This window comes from Apostichopus japonicus, chromosome 17 (genome assembly GCF_037975245.1).
Source record: "Apostichopus japonicus isolate 1M-3 chromosome 17, ASM3797524v1, whole genome shotgun sequence".
Classification (NCBI taxonomy): domain Eukaryota; kingdom Metazoa; phylum Echinodermata; class Holothuroidea; order Aspidochirotida; family Stichopodidae; genus Apostichopus; species Apostichopus japonicus.
This window is the reverse complement of record NC_092577.1, coordinates 19,435,286-19,454,985: the sequence shown is the minus strand read 5'-3', so window position 1 is coordinate 19,454,985 and position 19,700 is coordinate 19,435,286. Positions and strand designations below refer to the sequence as shown.

Here is a 19,700-nt window from a genome sequence, read left to right as displayed (position 1 = left end):
ATCAGCTCTTTTACAGTAGTATCTGTATCAACGAGCGGAAAGTGAATTTAATAATATTCAACGCCACCCATGTACAACCGTGATTGCTAATGCAAATGCTAAACATGTTGTTTTCATACGCCATACGTTCGGCGTGTGACTTATTTTCCAATGCAGCAGATAAGGACTGTGTGTGGAGGTACGGAACCACAATCTTGGTTATGGACTAGTCTAGGCCTAGGCCCAGTTCCGCAAAATTAGGGCCGTGCTTCAATTTCTCGTATACTAGCGCAATCTTGGCATGTATGACGCAGCAAAGCCGGCTCAAGTTGAAAAAAAGAGTGACCATCTGTAATAGTCTGTTTTTCGTACATTCCCTAACCCTATGATCGTGGGTTTTTATACCCTAAACCTCATGATTGTCCCCTAAACCAATTATTGTTATCAACAACAGCTTATTAGAATAACAATTCACCACTTTACCAATCTGTAAAAATGTTTTCAGAACGAAAGTCCCTTTAATATTTTCAACTCAAGCCGCAAAGACGAACGCTTTCCATGTGTCCGCCATAACGTTTAGCCTAGGACCGTACTACGATGTGGTAGGCTAGGCCCAGCCTATGCTACATTCATTATGCTTATCATCTCTCGTGCCTTCATGAACGGCAGCTGCAGGCGGTTCAGTAACATTCTCGATATCGGTCACATCGGTTCGTGGTATCTTGCTTACTAGTTGGTGTAATCGCCGGCAGGTCCGATTTCCTCTTGACGAATTTATCCATGATCAAACTCAATACATTACACACATGATTTTAGTACACTGGATTAGGACAACGAAAAGTCGAAAACAGGTTGAAAATTGTGGACGTAGTTCGCTCGTTTGAGAATTCTGGAATGGGCCGGGAACGTGCAACATGCATAGTATGTTGTCGGATCGAATACTCGTTTCAAAGTAGGATTTTCGACCACTGTAGTTGAAGGTAGTATCGCTAAGAAAACAATTGTAAACTCGCCCTAATGGTTTCTGAAACTTTGTTGCATATATTGCGCATATTTTCTAATCAACTCCGTATGACTGGGTCTGTACTCGGAGAATAAAAGACAAAACAGTCGCATCGAAATCGCTAGTACGTAGGCTACACCACATTCGGCAACGCGACATTCTGCAGCACGCAAAATTTTATTTCATAGGACGGATAAGGGTTAATCAATTTTTTCAGGGATTGTCAAATGTGTTTGGAAATCAAGGTTAGACTTCAGAGCAACGATATTACTCATCGGTCCAGAAAAAATAAAGCGCGTTCCTTCATATTCTGATGTCAGAATCATGAGAAAGGTCCAGAAATAGTGTTCTCTGGAGAGTAGGGGTGGCCTACTTTTCAGGAATTTGATTGGACTGCACCTAGGTATTTTCTGAATATTCGTCCTACTTCCTAGGAAATAAAAACACGGCTGCAGCACAGCCAGAACAGGGAAATTCATTGTTTTGAACGATGAGTCATGTAGCTCGCGAAGCGGACTTGTATATCCGCTGGTATGGCGTGAGCACTGACACATTCAATGTAAATATCGACACCTGTTGCGATGGCGCGGGTTACGAATTACGACTTCGATACCCGACGGCCAAGGATAAACTTTTTCATTTCTTTCGCAGCTCATTTCAAGAAAATACGAATTACTGTGCTTCTTTGTCCTTATGAAAAACCAATTCAGATGAAGGGAGTTGAATATAACAAAATATATATATTTTTTTAGTAACCCAAATCTCAGATGGGGGGCACTAGGTTTTCCAAGGGGGGCACATGCCCCCTGCCCACCCCCCCTGGCGACGCCACTGCCAACCGCACCAGGACGCGACGCGGAATTGGATACACCGCGCCCGGGTACCACAAGATGGGGGAAACAAAACGATTAATTACGGTCACTTTCCCTAGGATCGAAAGCCAGCGGGTGCCAAAGGCTTCGAGCCTGCTCTCAAATACCTCAGCCCTCTCGTTCCAGGTGACGTCACAAAGTGCATCGTAGCCGAACCATATACCATTAATGTTGATATTCTGATCCGACAACGACGCAGCGAATGGTAAGTCTCTGTATCTCCAGCTACCAAGGCGAAGGCCGTTTGTCTTTTCAGGATTCAACTTCGCCCCGATAGCTCTCTCAAAGATAGATAAATCCTGCGAGAGGGCACGAAAGGAGCCCAGACTCGAGACAACACACGTGACGTCATCTGCATATTGAACGCATTTCACTTTGGCACCCCCTGGCACAACGAATGGAACAAGTCTTGAGTCCCTTTCCAAAAGACGAGAGAGGGACTCGCTAAACAAAACATAAAGTAATGGAGTAAAAGGTCTCCAATACATTCATTGAAAACCCACGATCCACCATGTCAAAGGCCTTCTGCTGGTCTTCCCCGGGTAGGGTTTGGAGTAAGTTGGTTTTTTCTGTTTGTGGTTTTGAGTTGGGTTTTTGGGGCCGGTTTGTAGTGTTTTTTGGTTTTGCTTCTTCTGTTGGCCTTTGGGTCCGTGTCTTTTTCACGTCACGTTAAACGCTACGTTAGTGATAGATTTGTGTTCGTGGGTTTCAGTTGGGTTTTTGGTGGTTGTTTTACTGGTGCTTGTTTGTGGTGCTTGTTTAACAGACTGAGATTGTTTTTGGTTCTGTTGACCTTTGGTCCGTGTCTGTTTTCTTTAGACGTAAAAAGCCAATTAGCAGGTGTGCTTAGTAGACATACTGTATAATAACTTACCAGCTTTGTTGATATTTTGGGGGGCAATTGTATACCCTGTTGCAGTTATAGAACCATAAGCAATCAATTAATTCTTTTCTCTCTAGAGACAGGGTATGTAATGATGTTAATGTTTTCAGAATTTTTACAGGAAGAGGCTGAGGATGGCATGCTCCTCCGACAGTGAGGATGTTGAAGGCTAAGATTAATAATAAACTCACCCCCAAACATATGTTACTTTGCTCCTTCGATATTCCGCAATTCGCAGTGTCCACTCGAAGTTCGGGTCCAAACAAAGATGGCGGCGCCTAACGATATCTTCACGTGTGTACAATAAAACGTGGCTCACGTAATGGAGCCTCCATTCAGACTGACACTTAATCCAGGCCCGTCCTTCGTAGTAACTCACTGCTCTTCCTAACCGAAATGTTTATTTATATAATAATTCGGTTACTTGTCCGAAACGTAATAATTGCTCGCTAGTAGTAATAACTCTGTTAATACGCTAGGGTCTGACTTGCTCGCTACCGCTGCGTATACAGTACTGTAAAGGCTATGTAGCTCGCGGCGACGATGAATACTGGCTAGTAGTCGCGGACTTGTATTAGATAATTGCGAGATGTAGGCTCGAATATGAAGAGATGAATGATGATCCCTTGACTGTATAAAATCTCCACTAATTACGCTCCAGCTACTGCTGAATATAGCGTTGATATGTAGTCATTAAAAAGGCTGATTAGTACGTCTCTCCGGTATCAAATCTTACATGCAAGTGGTGTCACGCTAGAAGATGCATAGCGAGAAGAGTACTGCTGATTACGCAAGTCCATTATGCAAAAGGGTGATGATCACTACAGTAGCTCCCCCCTACATAGCTGAAGGATGAAGCAATCGATAACAAATAAATAGTGATAGTTAGTTATGCAAATTAAACGTCAAACCTGATGACCTGTAAAAATTTCTTTGGCCAATGTACCTGACGTCCTGAACGAGTTTTGTATACTGGTCGCTCGGGTGGTGACGGCTTGCTTATGATTTGTTTGGACTTCGTAGCTGTCGCGTCCGACTCGGGGCTAGTAGAAACTTTAGCGCTACTAACCTGTCGAAGTCCTCGCTAAGATAAGCTACTTTTAATCGTTCTAAACTAACTGAATCCTCCTCACCGTTGATGTCTAATATAAAATATTTTGGTGTCTTCCTGATGACTTTGAATGGTCCTTTATACGGGGCTTGCAACGGTTTCCTCACTGCATCTGTTCGAACCCAAACATGTGTACATGTGTTAAGGTCCTTATGTACATAACTACTTTTGTTGCTGACAGATGGCCTGGTCAGAGCCGGTTGTAACTGTGCCATATGCTGCCTAAGGCGTTCTGCGTAGTTCCAAGGGTCTGGAACTTCTTTGCTTTTGAGTGGCTCTTTGAACTCACATGGTTAACTGAGAGGGGTTCCAAAAACCATGTCAGCAGCACTACAGTTCAAATCCGCTTTGAGTGAAGAGCGTATACCTAACAGTACTAATGGTAAGGCTTCCGTCCATCGATCAGGGTGATACTGCGCCTTTAATGCATTCTTCAGTTGTCGATGAAAACGCTCTACTAATCCGTTAGACTTGGGATGGTAAGCGGTTGTCCTAATGCGTTTACATCCTAATAATCTGGTTAGGTTAGGCAGATTCAAATTGCGAACCTCTATCTGTCGTGATGATTGATGGGGACACCAAATATGGAGACCCACCGTTCTATGAATGCCTTCGCTACAGTCTCTGCAGTAATGTTAGATATAGGTATGGCCTCTGGCCATCTAGTAAATCTGTCTACGATAGTTAACAAATAAGAAAAACCGTTGGAAGGTGGTATTGGACCAACAATGTCTATGTGGACGTGAGAGAAACGGGGACCAGGTGTCGCGAAGGTGCCTACTGGTAATCTAACATGGCGATGAATTTTCGCTTTCTGACACTGCATACATGTTCTGGTCCAATCTCTAATGTCTTTGTTAATGTCGTCGTCGTCCTTTTGTAGCGATGCAATTACATCAAAATCTATGCTTTCTGGAGATGGCGATGTGATTGCGTCGATTGTACAACGAGATAAAGCATCCGCTACAACGTTGTCCTTCCCTTTAATATGACGAATGTCCGTTGTAAATTGGGAAATAATCTAAATGTCTGATCTCTCTTGGTGAATACCGATCAGCATTGACCGAAAATGAACGGGTCAGGGGCTTGTGATCCGTTAAAACAAAGAAATGTCTACCTTCTAGCGTATGCCGAAAATAACGAATAGATAGATAAATCGCGAGTAACTCTCGCCCGGATGTGCTATACCTGGTTTCTGCAGGTGCTAAACGTTTCGAAAAAAATGCTATTGGTTGCCACTTACTGTTCACTAGCTGTTGGAGTACACCTCCTATGGCTACATCTGATGCATCGACCATTAAACATAAAGGGTCGCTGGGTGATGGATGTACTAATAATGTTGCCTCTGCTAATTTCTCTTTGATGAGCTGAAAAGCAGGAATTTGGGCTAATGTTAGTTCAATGAGCTTATTGTTGAAAGAATGTCTGTGAGCGGTTGTACTATATCTGCACAGTGAGGTATAAAACGTCTATAACAGTTGATGAATCCCAGGAATTCTCTTGCGCAAAGAGTTGGGCTGTGGAAAGTCTACTATAGCCTTAACTTTGTCCACGAGTGGTCTTATACCTTCACTGTCCACTTGGTGGCCTAAGAACTGCACCAAATACACACTTGCTAGGGTTGATGACTACTCCATACTGATCAAGTCTTTCAAATAATTGCTTAAGATGTGACATATGCTCTTCCGTTGATGTACTAGCGATGAGGAGATCATCGATATATGCATATACAAATGCTAGTCCACGCAAAACCTGATCTATAAAACGTTGAAATGTTTGGGCAGCATTGCGAAGTCCAAATGGCATGCGTATGAACTCGAAGAGACCGAACGGAGTGGTAATTGCCGTTTTATGTACATCTGTTGGTTCAACTGGGATCTGGTGATAAGCTCGAACGAGATCTATTTTAGAAAAAATGGTTTTTCCCTCTAATGCTGCTGTGAAGTCAAAAATATGGGGTATAGGATAGCGATCGGGTACTGTAGCACTATTCAAAGCTCTGTAGTCTCCACATGGGCGCCAATCGCCCGACTTCTTAGATACCATGTGTTCAAACTCATCCTTTGCTATTTGTAATTTCTTCCCTGGTGATCTCCTCGGTCTTGCGCTACGGGGAGGTCCCTCTGTTATAATATGATGTGTAACATCATGCTAAATGGCAGTAGCTTTATAATTGGGCTTAGTGATGCCTGGAAATTGTTTCAATAAACTATGGTAACCATCAGTTTCATTGCTCAATGAACATGTAGGGCTAGGTGAAATAATGGAAGCTTTCATACCAGTGGCATGGAGAGATGTCTTACTGTCTATCAGTCTGCGATGCTTGACGTCTACGATAAAAGAGTAATGATCCAGGAAATATGCACCGAGTATGGCTGTACGAACATCGGCGATGGTGAATATCCATGGAAATGGCCGTCGCAAACCTATGTCTAAAATAAGAGACTTCTCACCATAAGTAATAATAGGTAGTTTGTTAGCAGCTTCCAATACAAAAGATGATGGTTTCTTCTTCTTTAAGTTGGATGGTGGAATAACACTATAATCTGCACCAGTGTCTATTAGGAATTTAAGGCCTGTTTTACGGTCATGAATATAGAACAAACGACTGTCTTTACGGCCAGGCGATGACGTCGCCACTAATCGCTGGCCTTGTTGTTTGATACTTTTTAAGAAAAAGTCACCCAGGAAAGAACCTGGGCACGAAAACCAAACTACCAAACGACTGATCCGCTCTCAGCCCCAGTCCCCTTGCATCGAGACTGTGACTGTGTGATCATCGTCAGGTGTGTATCACCATTCCCTAAGGGAACAGATACTACACATGATCTTAGCCAAAAGGCCTTGTTGTTTGATGACTCTGTAGGGGTCTTGTCCTTTTGTATATGAGCATGGAGGTACACATTTGTGAGCTTTAACTCCATATTTGTAATGATAGAAACAAGGTCCCTCTGGATCGTGGTCGTTATACTTGGAACGTTGATTGCTTGGAGATCGACGCCAGTTCCTATTGGGACTCTGTCTACGATCACCACCAGAAGTACGTCCTCGTTCACTAGAATTACCTTGATTGCGTACTTGATACGTCAACGACTCAACTCTATTGCTTAATTCGGCGATCATGTTGCGTAGCTCTGCTATTTCGCTGTTCGCTGATGCTGATGGGTGCGTTGCGATTGGGCTAGCTGAGTGATGCTGGGTCGGTGGCGCATAATGTGCTGAAGGTGGTTGTGTGTAATGTGCTGTAGGTGGTGGAGATGGCGTGGTTATGGCAGCGATATGTCACGTGGTGGGGGTTAACGTTACTTCTACTATTTTGTCAGCCAACTGTGCTAGCTCCTCCAACTTGACAGTCTCACTAGTTGAGGCAAGAATCAGCTGCATATTGGTAGGAAGGCGCTGAAGGAATAGCTGTTTAAAAAGACTATCCTCCAACGGCTTCCCAGCAAGTAACTGCTGCATCCTGCGCAATAGCTGTGTGGGTTTGCGATCCCCTAATTCTTCTGTGACGAGCAGCTTGGTAAAACGCTTCTGCTCTGAAATTTACGTACGTTTGATCAGTTCCTTTTTTAAGGTGGTATATTGGTTCGTTGTAGGCGGAGTTATGAGCAAATCTCTAACCTCCAAGGCAATGTCTGGCTGCAGGCTTGCTATGACATGGCAAATTTGGTTGCCTCGGTTGTTATACCCCTAGTTGCAAACTGTGCTTCTAGCTGAACAAACCAGACTGTGGGGTCGCTTGCACCTTTATACTGACCGCATGAAGAAGGGTACTGGCACTACCCCCGAAGGGTCTACTGGGGTTGCATCTGGTTTAGACATGATAATAATATATAGTATACAAAGTAATGTTCGCAGATAGTGTTACGATAGGGATTGTTTACAGTGCTAGCGTTGTCGACTACGATGTATGTATTCCTTGAGGGCCTGGCGTTCCGCTGCGAATGCCCGATAAGTCTCAATGAACTAACGCTGCTTCAACTCGATTTTGCCTGTTTTTACGCTTGCTGATTCCACGAATAAAGGTATGCCAAGTTAGCTTCCGTGTTGGGTGGGTTTGTTGAGCTGAATGATTCTTTCATTTGAATCGTCTAAAATTGCATCCAGTTCAAGCTGTATAGAATGTAACTCACTCTCTACCAGGATCTTAGCATGTTTAGATTCTTGGAATTTCGCAGAAATAATTGTAGGTATAGTCACAAATGTAACAACAGTCCTTGGGTGTTTACTAATAATCTGTCGCTTCAAATCTGTCAATAGTGCGATGAGGCCATCCGCATTCAGAGAGGATCTAGTGAGAACGCGCTTATGCGATCTACTGTCCGATACGAAGGCTGTCAGATTATTGATGCCTGCAGCAATCTTTACGACTATCCAGTCATGGGCACTGTAGGTCCCGAGCTTTGCTAAAGTTGGAGCGACTAAATACTGTATTTTAGCACCTCTACGAATAAGAAAATCTATGCTGAAATTATGCTCAGCAGGCTTTCTATAACTGTCAAATGAATGAGCTCTCGAATCAGCTACGAACAAACAACGTACATGCCCCGGCATTGGCTCTATGTAATTATATACGACAAGTGTGTAACTACACACTGTAGGATATGCTGCTATATGCTACGGTGCTAAATCATAAAATGCTAGTGTTTATAAAATAACGTTGTACTAGTCTGGGCTGTACTGCACAGAATGCACAGTTAATAACTATGAACAGGCGCACTACTGTATAGCATAGGCTACCGTACTAGGATGTCTTTACTTATACCCAAAAAAATGTCACCTTCTCAAGGTAATTTATCAGTTCGAAATCACACGTAAATATCGAAGAAGTATCACGTCGGGATCACCAATGTTGAAGGCTAAGACTAAGTCTTCAGGAAGCCAAACATTTGCACCAATATTGACCTGTCAACAGAAAATATGACATACATACAAGCATAGGTACAGATATAATAATGTGAGTTATTGTAATATTGTGTCGAGCCCGGCTCCTCCGATAGTGATACTTTATCGGGACTCGCGATAGAAAGGTACTGGGATATCTTGATGCCGTATTTATGCTTCTTCAGGAGATGTCAGAACGGGCGAAAACAATGAGTTCACAGAAAAACAATTTGACAAGATCGGATTTGATTATTGATTCGGTATAATTTCTTCTCTGTCGATTCTCTTTACAAATAAAACTAAATTACAATGATTTGACTTGACTTGACTCCGTCAATTAAACAATTAGAAAGAGTGATGAAATGGTGACGAAGCAACGAACTGATCACGGAGCGCTGACGGAGTGATAAATTTTCTGATCAAGTCATAAATTTGCTGACAGAGTCCTAAATTTCTGACCTCCTTTTTCTTTTATACCTTCCATAAAAATCCTCTGCGCACAATCAGTAGGCAGCCAATGACCTGACCATCCTGTATTAACTTAACGATATAAAAATAAGTGCGCTGGCACTGATCTGCCCTGATTGGTTGGGAGTTTGGAAGTCCATCCCCTTTCTATGGAAACTTCCATACCACGTGAGAGAACCTTCTCGAATGTTCCACAGACATAATGGAATCTATTTTGGGAAAAGGCCCTGTACCAAGATTCAATAAGATAGTTAAAAACTTCTCGTGGGAAAACTGAATCCATGACCTAGATAAATACATAAGAGGCCTGTAAGGTGTCTCGATGGAGTGTTTCGGTAACATCAAAGAGATGGTATTACTATTTCATAACATTATCGTGTGCTATATCTGTACCTATGCTTGTATGTATGTATGTATGTAACATACGTCCATATTAAAATTTTATAACCTATTGGGTGGTAAACATTTAAATATAGGTCCTCAAATTATAAGCCAGGAATACGACAGTTACCAAAAAATTATAATTTTGCACAGTATAACCTAAATAATTTTTCAAAATTGTTCATAATCATCCCAAACAATCATCAGTAACAATTTCATGAAACTTGTGAAGCTTGCAAATAAATGATATACTAGACTTGTTTTAGAACAGGTTATGAATTGTATCATGTATAATATCATAACATAGTTGGGTACGAAAGTTTAACTCACTTTTCCATCTTTTTTCTCCATGGCACTTGTTCCTTCGCTTTTTTGACTGCTGGAGTATACAGGCGTCAGAGAGACTTTAGCCCTTTTTGGACTCTCGGAGGAACTCTGTGGTCCTGCAAAGGGTACATATAGTTCATCATTTGAAAAACATCTGGAGGCATAAAACCTATCAATTTTAATGCGATGGGGTCCCAAGCTGTCAGAGAAACTACCAGAACGAAACTATTCATTAAATGGATAGATTAAGGTACACTGAAGAACAAAATGAAGACTAAGAAGTCTATAAAGAGGCATGAACTGATTAGCTAGACAAGGTTAGATAAATTGGATATACTACATATTTTATTCAAATTTATATACTACTATTATATTGTAAAACACACAACATCCAAATCAAGCAGCTTATTAGTATTTTAAAGAACAATCTAATTGCCCAAGCCATCTTGATGGGGCAATTATATTATATAGTTTGATTTAGCGTAGTTTGGTGTTACTTTAAACATTGAGGAATAACTTAAAGTTTTGTGAGGGTTTGGTGTTATCACATCAATTCAAAGTATACAATGGACCCTTTAATCTTAATTAAGTAGCAGATTTTTGCCAGTTGGTCATGTGATTATCCTGAGCTCCTGCATATAATCATTAGAAACATTACTGTTCAGCGATCATAAGTATATAGAAAGATCATAGTCACTTTTACAAACCTTCAGTTTCAAATTTGTCCAGAAGTGCAGCTTGCAATCTCTTCTTCAGCTCTTTGTATTCATTAGCCTCTTTCCTGCAATCTCCAAGTTTTCTCCTTAATTTTTCTGATTCAGCTACAGAAGCCTGTAACTGTTTCCTCAAATTGGGTAACTTCTGCTGCAGAACTCCCTCTTGATTAGCAGTGATATCTCTGCTGTCTAGGGTCCTCTTTTTTTGGGTGTTGAAGAGAACAACGGCGCATCTTCTTTCTCTTTCAATCTTTGCCCCAACATAGACCGTAATAATGACGTTGTTGCTTTGGAAGTCTGCTTTCGTTTCTCTTTCTTCATGGCAGAAAAGGGGAACAAAGGAAGGTTTTAAAGAAAATTGTAATGTTTCATTTCAGCATACATGAGCTACAAGTTTGTTTAACTTGAAACAGTTCTTTACCACACAAAACAAGAACCATGAAATTAAGATACCATTTACAATATATTTGAATGAGCTGGAAAAAGGAGCATGACATTTCTTTTATAAATATTTGGGGTGCTTTCTATCATGCTTTCTATGATTTCTATCATATAAAGCTAAAGATATACATGACACTGAAACTAGACTCTGGTTAGTAAACTGACTATTAGTGTTTGTCCTCAATACCACTGTAAAACAATGTACATCAAATAAAGTTCCATATATGCTCTCAAATTGTACCTTTTCTTTTGCCAAAGTCAAACGCTCAACTTCAGCATCATCATCCTCCTCTTCCGTGGTTGCATCTACACTGGTGTCATACATCACGGGGAACCGCACCCTTGACTTCGATAGTTGGTCTTTCACTTCTTTGATTGTTCCTGGAAAAAAGAAACAACAAAGTTAGAAGGCTAGTTGTTAGTAGATGGCTGAGCATCCACTTTTCAATTCGATGAGACAACTGTCAAAATTCCCTTCCTTTTCAAACAATCTGTTTAGGCCTAGAGAAGAACCAGCATTTTGTTAATTATTTTGTTTTCAGTTGTTTTCTTCTTTTCTTCCTATAATACTTACGTCTTAAATACTGTTGACTAGCCAATATAATTTGATCAGCCCACAGTACCTGTAATGTAAGTCTGAAAGTCTAGCCTTGCTTGCAATATCACAGACACATTAGATTCACATGGGAAAGTACAGGAAATCTTTACCAAATTAATGTAGATTTTAAATAAACTCTATAACCCTAATTCTCATTATTTGTTTGAAATAAATTAAGGGATTGTGTGACACTGTGCAATCTAGCCCTAAAACCAGTGTTAGCTTGTTTTTAGAATGCAGTTTGGTGTTGAGAGTGCACAATAGAACTAGGCATAGAAGCCTAGGCTACTCACTGTCTTGACAATTGTGTATTACGAAACGCCAGCCTAGAAAGGTTAGGCCTACACATACTGCGTACACAATTAAGATACTAGGCCTAACGAATAACATTAGTTCACGGTAATTTTGAGAATTTGGACTTTATAGAACTCGTCTTCGTCATTATCGTCGCCCCATTTCACCATGTAGGCTTTTCCCTCAGTGAAATCTTCAATATCCTTTGGCCTGAACCGCTTGATGTCTTCTATTTTGACGATGGTTTTGACATTGCCTATGTTTGGTTTTTGGAAGACAAACTTTGGTATTACAGGTAGACCGATGGGGGCAGTTCATTCCATTTTTCTAGAAACCTTCTCTGATGAATGATAGCTAAGAACCCTTCACCAAAAAATATTTTGTAAATGAAGTCACTTGTGTTACTGTTAGGATGATTGTATAAGACTGTTCCAAGTAATGCTAACGCTGTGCGGAAAGCTGGCGTTGTTTTGCGGTTTCAAAATTTGAACGTGGTCTTGATGTCAAAGGTCAGCCTCGTACAAAATGTGATTATCAGAAATGGAGTAAATAGTGTGAGGCCTCCAAACTTTAAAGTTTTGTCTCATTTCAAATAAATGATATGACTAATTAATACTATTTCTTTGAAAAAATTATAAATGAGTAAGGATTGAATCCCAATCTAATGTATACATTATTTAGTTTTCATCTCGATCTTGACTTGGCAATATGCGGCTTGCTTTCACATGTGAATCACTGATCACAATATAGATCATTGTTGTGAACGCATACCGTACCAATTAGAACCGCAACTCAGTCATACCTGGACAAAGTCAAAAGAATGCCACCAAAAAAGAAGGATTACCGGACATATTTTGAACCAGAAAAGGAGTTTAATGTACCTTATTCAACCAAGACACGTTGGAGTGCTGGAACTTCCGATGAAATGGGAAGTCGAGCTGAATCATTTGAGGTACCTATAATACTAGTGTACTATACTGATCATCTGCCCATGCTTAACCCACAGGCTCTCGTAACGTAAATAGCCTGGTAGGCTACAGGGGTTTTATTACTATACTATACTCACGCATATAATCTTAATGAGCGTATGTGGCCTAGCCTATCTAAGCATATTTAAAGCCGGTAGCCTTGAAAGGCCCCAATTTCGTAATATATAACGTTTTCTATTTGCTGCAAGTTTCAAAAAGTTCTTTTATGGATGTATTAATTCTTGAAGTTGCTCCTAGACTTTCTATATGAACACTCAAGATGAATGAAAATCCCATTGAGATAAATTTCCTCAATCAAGAGTGGTACTGTAAGGTTGTGAAACAGTTTGAAAATGTTGATCAAAGGTTGAAAATCTGGCATATTTGGGGTCAATACAGAATGCCTTTGCAGCCTGTGATACCCAACAACTGATTTACATGTTAATCAGTAGAGTGGATGAAATTGTAGGCATAGTGTAAGCAACAAAATACAAATGTATGTTGGTTGTTACACAAATAGGCCTATAAAGCATGTTTCCTGTATTGTTGATTATGTAATGGTGCAACCAGATATTAACATGCATGCCTTATGACTTTGTTACAGGAAATAAAGTTAATCATTATACTGAACACTCAAATTATTTTATACTTATTGTCTACAGTAGGCCTAAACACTTGATGCTGATAATTCACCACACGATTAAATTGGAGGAATTTAGCATTTAGACCCAAGTTAGATTTGTACAAACAAGTGTTTTATGTAATCTGTATACATACTGTACCTGTGCCTATACAGTGCCACTGGAACGATAATACGGTATGATGCATGATAGAAGACATTTTGCACGTGCTTGATTATTTAGTTTCTATACATTTATTCCTAATTCTGAGGCTACTCGAAGAGGATCCGATGGTGATGACTCATTTTGCCAAGAAATATTGGAGAAAGAGTCTCATCATGAACCACCTGATGATTTTTCCTTAGACGTTGAGGATGAACAAAGTCATTTCATGGAGTATTATGAAGAGGTGAGGATTAAATTAATTGTAAATTGGTAATAAAATTGTACAGTCTGCAACAAGACTAGGATAAATGGACACCCAAAAAATAAAGGTTCATGAAATTAAAGTTAAGATGGTGGCTATTTTGGTGCTTACTCACATCCATACCTAACACTACCAGTGGAAAAATTTATAACCTGTGCACTCAACAAACTGCATCTTTTAAGTCATTTAAGTCACATTTGCTTAATAAATCATGCAATATGCTTGCAAACCATTCATTTGAGGTTTCTGTAGTCATTCTATGAATATCCAACCAATATGACATCTCATCATTGTGTTGATGAGCCTTCTCTCTTGAAAAGGTTTTTTCTTGTACATTAATGTATATTAATTGTCATACCTGTACTAGGAGTTGTATTGGATAGTCTACAATATATTAAAATACACCTTTGCCTACATTCACCCTAATTGACAGTATTACAATCTGACAAAGTTTTAATTTTTTTAATTTCAATGCTGTACTGTACTTTAATGTTACTTGATTTGTCCGATATTGATGATGGGTTAGGTCTGTTTGGACATGACGATACCTTAAACGAAGAGACATTACCTGGCATCAGCACTACTAAAGGAGAAGTTCTGCTGATGGTAATGGCATATGCCATGAGACATTGCTTGTCATCGGTGGGAATAGTACACCTACTAGAACTTATCGATGAGATAATGGGAAGATCAGTTCTACCCGCTTCGAAGTATTTATTCCAGAAAGTGTTTCGGAGGAAATCTGTCCATCTTTCATTCCATTTTTACTGCTCAATTCTGTCTCTCATTTTTATGTACATATTATGGACATGCAGAAGAGAACATAGAATGTCCTCAGTGTGGTACCCCTTGTGACACTGGAAAGCTCTCTGGTGATAATTATTTTATTACTTCATCTGTTGGTCCTCAATTGAAATGTTTACTAGAGAGGCCAGATATTACAAAGCACATTGATTACCGGTTCACACGTCAGAAAATCAATGAAGACAGCTACGAGGATATATATGATGGTGAAATTTACAAAGAACTAAGAAAGGAAGGAAACCCATTAAATAATGTAAACAATTTGAGCTATTCCTTCAACAGTGATTGGGTTCCACTCTTTTCCTCGTCCAAGTATTCTATGTGCCCAATATTTGTAATGCTAAATGAACTACCCCACAAATTAAGGGAAGGGAACCTTATATTAGCAGGTGTGTGGTGTGGAAAATCTAAAGCAAAAATGGAAGTATTTTGGCAAAAGTTTGTAAGTGAGGCAAAGGAACTAGCAACAACTGGAATTCAATGGAAAAAGAATGGTGTTGAAACCCATAGTAAAATATTTGGTCTGTGTTGTGTTGATGCACCTGCGAGAGCTTCAATGCAAAACACAATGCAGTTCAATGGGTATTATGGATGTTCCCTTTGTTACCACCCAGGGAAAATTTGTAATGGTGTAGTAAAATACCCTGTTGATGTTGTAGCCAACAGTGATAGAGAAGAGGATGAAATGTTGAGTGATATGATTAAAGCTGTTGATGAGAATAGAATTGTAAGGGGTGTAAAAGGACAAACACCATTAGCAAATATTCCACACTTCCCTGTCGTTTGGGGTTTTCCTCCAGATTTTATGCATTGCTGCTTGTTGGGGGTGACAAGACAACTAGCGGAACTGTGGTTCAGTAGTCCAGCAGGAGAGGATCACTACATAGGCAGTACAGCTAATATTGACTTGTTAAACAACAGGCTGAATAATATCCAACCTCCAAATGTAATTATTAGAACTCCCGGCCTATATCAATTGCTCGCTAGTAGTAATAACCCTGTAAATACGCTAGGGTCTGACTTGCTCGCTACCGATGCGTATACAGTACTGTAACGGCTATGTAGCTCGCGGCGACGATGAATACTGGCTCGTAGTCGCGGACTGATGATTAGTACATCTCTCCGGTATCAAATCTTACATGCAAGTGGTGTCACGCTGGAAGATGCATAGCGAGAAGAGTACTGCTGATTACGCAAGGATGTGGGCAAGTCCATTATGCAAAAGGGTTATGATCACTACAAGGATAGCGACAGCGAAGAATTGGATACAGCTTACATGAGAACCAAGAAAGCAACATCAAAATATAAGAAGCCTGATCGAAAGTGTCCCTTCTGTAGAAATGAGGTAAAAGCTGCTCTGAGGCTTCCAAAAAGGAAATGGAGAAGGCATTCGATATGTTGAGGAAGAAAGGAATTCTCCATGCCAACCAACTGGACTTTGGTAGTTATTATCACTGTACTGTGCTATACTTCTCGTCAGCTTGTGTTCGTGTGTGCGCCAGTTCGTATATCGTTATCGTTTATCGTTTGTAGTTTAACCAACCTATCTTTAGTTTGTTTCTTACTCCTCTGTGGCCTAGCCACCTTCGGTATCATGGCATTCGAAAATTGTTAAGTTCACCTTCACCGGTGAACAAGCGGTTCCACCGGTGCAAGTTTTTAGTATTTTGAAGAGTAAGGGTGTTGTTGTGCCTGGAGAGGTTGATGCTTTGCAAGCTCTCCAGGGTCGTAATACGTATGATCTACGTTTGACCAGTGTGACCCGGCAGCAAATTTTTTTCCCCAATTTTTTTCAGCCAATCTGATTGCTCGTGACGTCAGCATCAATAAAGGCATACACTGAGTTACACGCTGACACTTAATAATCTCTTGATTTCCCTGCAAACGCCCTAACTTTACTTTTAATGCTTGGATAACATGTTGACCTATCATACGCTACATTCTATCGGGTTCGTGTTTACGTCATCCAAGATTCGTCAGCCGTTCTATTGAATTCGTTTCGTGGAATGGGTAGGCCTACACCAAAATCAACTTCACGACGCGAGTAGTCTTGAATGAATATACGCAAAACAGTATAGTGTACAATATGATATATTACCGTCACTGCACTGTGTAGCATGGTGGGCTCATAGTTGAGGCAGGCACTTAAGGATTTGATCAACGATGTCTATCAAGGAAAAATCAAGATCACTCAACCGTATGTGTTTTTCATGTGTAGTTCCTCAGAAATGTTATGATCTCAAAATATTTAAGGTTCTGTGCTTATGCAACATACACTTCAGCAGAATTTGACCACAAAATATCTGCCGTGTCAAGTTCTTTCATACCCCTAAATTGACACATTCGTCGATAAGCTAACTGTAGTGTAGGCCTTAGTATACATCCATTGACTTTATATGCTGTTTGTTATGCCCTGAGCATCTAAGCTCAGACAGGTCAGGTCCAAGAGAGTAGTGTTATCATATTGAGGTAATGTTGGTTATTTTTAGGGTGTAAGATTTCCAAATGCCCAAAAAACGTGGAAAACTAGGGGAGAGGGTTTTAAAAGTTTCGAAAGTGCAACAATTTGGCCGGCAAATAGCTGAAATGGATTCAAACTCATGAAATATCTAATTCTGCTAGACTGCAAAAAGTTTAACTGGCCTGCTGTATCGTTGCTAGTAATAGTTGAAGGTGCGTCAATTATGAAGCCTTTACTATACACAGTTTTACTACCCCTGTACGAAACTTTCACTGTGCGATGCTATCGATTAATGCCTTCACAGAAATCTTCGATCAAAGTAGATCATACAATACTAGTGAGCGATTGGGCGATGGACTGTGACCAAGGACTGGCTGTGACAGCTTAGAGAGTACCGCTCATGTTTTTTGGGCACTGTTGCTTTGTTTTAAACTTATGGGAGTGGTTCCAGACCTGGACCGACCGTGTAGGACAGGGTATTATTTTATATGGGGTAGACCCTCCAATTTGTTCGGTTGCTGTGTTGCACCGCATTATTTTTATTTGGTCTATTGTGAAAATAAACATGTTTGGCGGAACAGATGTGATGCGGTTTTTAGGGGGAAATTCGCCAGTTGGCAGGCAGTCCTGGAGGCGGTGAAGTCTGACATTCGCCTTGAAATTGAAGGTGATTTTCGCCGTATATCCAAACACATGTACATATTTTTACGAAAAGCTGCGGGTAATTTCGAACGGGTATATCTAAGTGAAGGTTTCTATGGTGATGACATAACTTCTCCGACCAATCATGAGCGACTATTTACACATAATTGCAAACCTGTTTGGGAAAAACAAAATTCGCGACCCGGCAGAAAGGTGTCACGTTGCTGAGTGGTGTCGATGGTTTGACAGCTACTCCATACGAACGTTCCGTATGGGTAACTGTCATCCTCGTAGGACTAGGAGGTGCGTCAGGAACTTGTCGCAACTGTGTTAGGTCGGTTTGGGGCTGTCAGGGCTACCAAAATGTGCTCCTACGCACAAGCCCCATCAAAAATTATCAGTCCAAAATTATTTGGTATTGTCGGAATATAGAGACGTCGGAACTGTATAGAGACGTCGGAACATGGGGATGTTACCCTTCCGGTTAAGATAGTATATGATTTAATACGTAGCATACACCTGCATTATTTTTATGTGATTGAGACGAGCTCGCATCTATATTTAGATCAGTGATTCATAGTCTATGAAAGTAACACGCATATTGCCAAATGAAGATAAAGATAACAACAATTAATGTATAAATATTATGATGATTCAATACCTTCTTATTTATTGTTTCAATTTTAAATTTATTAATTAATTGTATTTACAATATTCACTGACACGAAACTCTGAAACTGGGAGGCCAAAGACAATTTTCTCCAAATCTGATAATCACATTTTGCACGAGGTTTAAGTTGACCTTTGACTTCAACACCATATTCACTCACCCAAGAAGGTCTATAGAAGAATGGAAGTATTAACCGCCATCAACGGCCTACATGTTATTCCTTAAACTTGGAGGTAAAACTAAGTTAATTGTTATTTACACAAGTATTATGGTTAGTGTTACGCTACGCAGTACGTGTAACCGTTGTTAGGCTGGCGATTCGCAATACACAACTGCAATGACAGTGAGTAGCCTAGGCTTCTACTGGGTACTGCAGTGCATTCTGCAGTGCAAACACCAATTAACATTGTGTTATGTGTGTATTGGACTAGATCGAACAGTGGCACATGATGTTCTAATTTATTTGCAAACAAATGCTGGCACTAAGTCTCAATAGTTTACTTGAAGCCTACACTCATTTGGTAATTTTTTTGGTAATTTCCCATGTGAATCTAAATGGGTAGGGTATGTGATATTGAAAAAAAGCAAAGCTAGACCTTCAAACTTACAGTTACAGTAGGCTGAATAAATTATGTTGGCTAGTCACCAGTATTATTTACTACCACTAGTAACACTAAATCAAAACGACCAAAAGACAAACTTAGTGTGACAAAGTACTGGTGCTTTTTACGTGACCCGTCATACGGGATACAAAACGTCACGGCCAAACGGCACTACCAAACCATCCCATTCTTACAAACGAACCTCAGGTCAAGCGAGCCAAAAAAAGTACATACGCTCACCGACCTGCAGAGACAAAACGCCCAACCCCCCACTGAAATATTAAAAAACTACAAAAGGACGACCAGCACGCAGCGAAACAAAACACCCTTCCCCAGCACACCAGCGTCCAAAAAAGGCAGCCCTAGATAAACGGCGAAAATCGCCTTCAACCTGAAGGCGAATGTCAGACTTCACCGCCTCCAGGACTGCCTGCCAACTGGCAAATTTCCCCCTAAAAACAACATCACATCTATTCCTCCAAATAAGTTTTTTTACAACAGAACAAACATAAATAATACGCTGCAACACAGCAACGGAACAAACTGGAG

General features: G+C 40.4%; 1 protein-coding gene and 1 long non-coding RNA gene across 2 annotated transcripts in view; one reads left to right on the top strand and one right to left on the bottom strand.

Moving 5' to 3' along the window:
- The window catches only part of LOC139984726 (uncharacterized), a 226,439-nt gene that overhangs the window by 109,337 nt on the left and 97,402 nt on the right, over positions 1-19,700 (top strand). The gene's annotated exons all lie outside the window — the stretch shown is intronic.
- On the bottom strand, positions 8,700-11,483 carry LOC139985082 (uncharacterized). Its single transcript, XR_011799284.1, has 4 exons — positions 11,307-11,483; positions 10,616-10,939; positions 9,912-10,024; positions 8,700-8,753 (listed from the first exon to the last, which is right to left on the bottom strand). It is a non-coding gene; the product is annotated as an uncharacterized lncRNA (long non-coding RNA).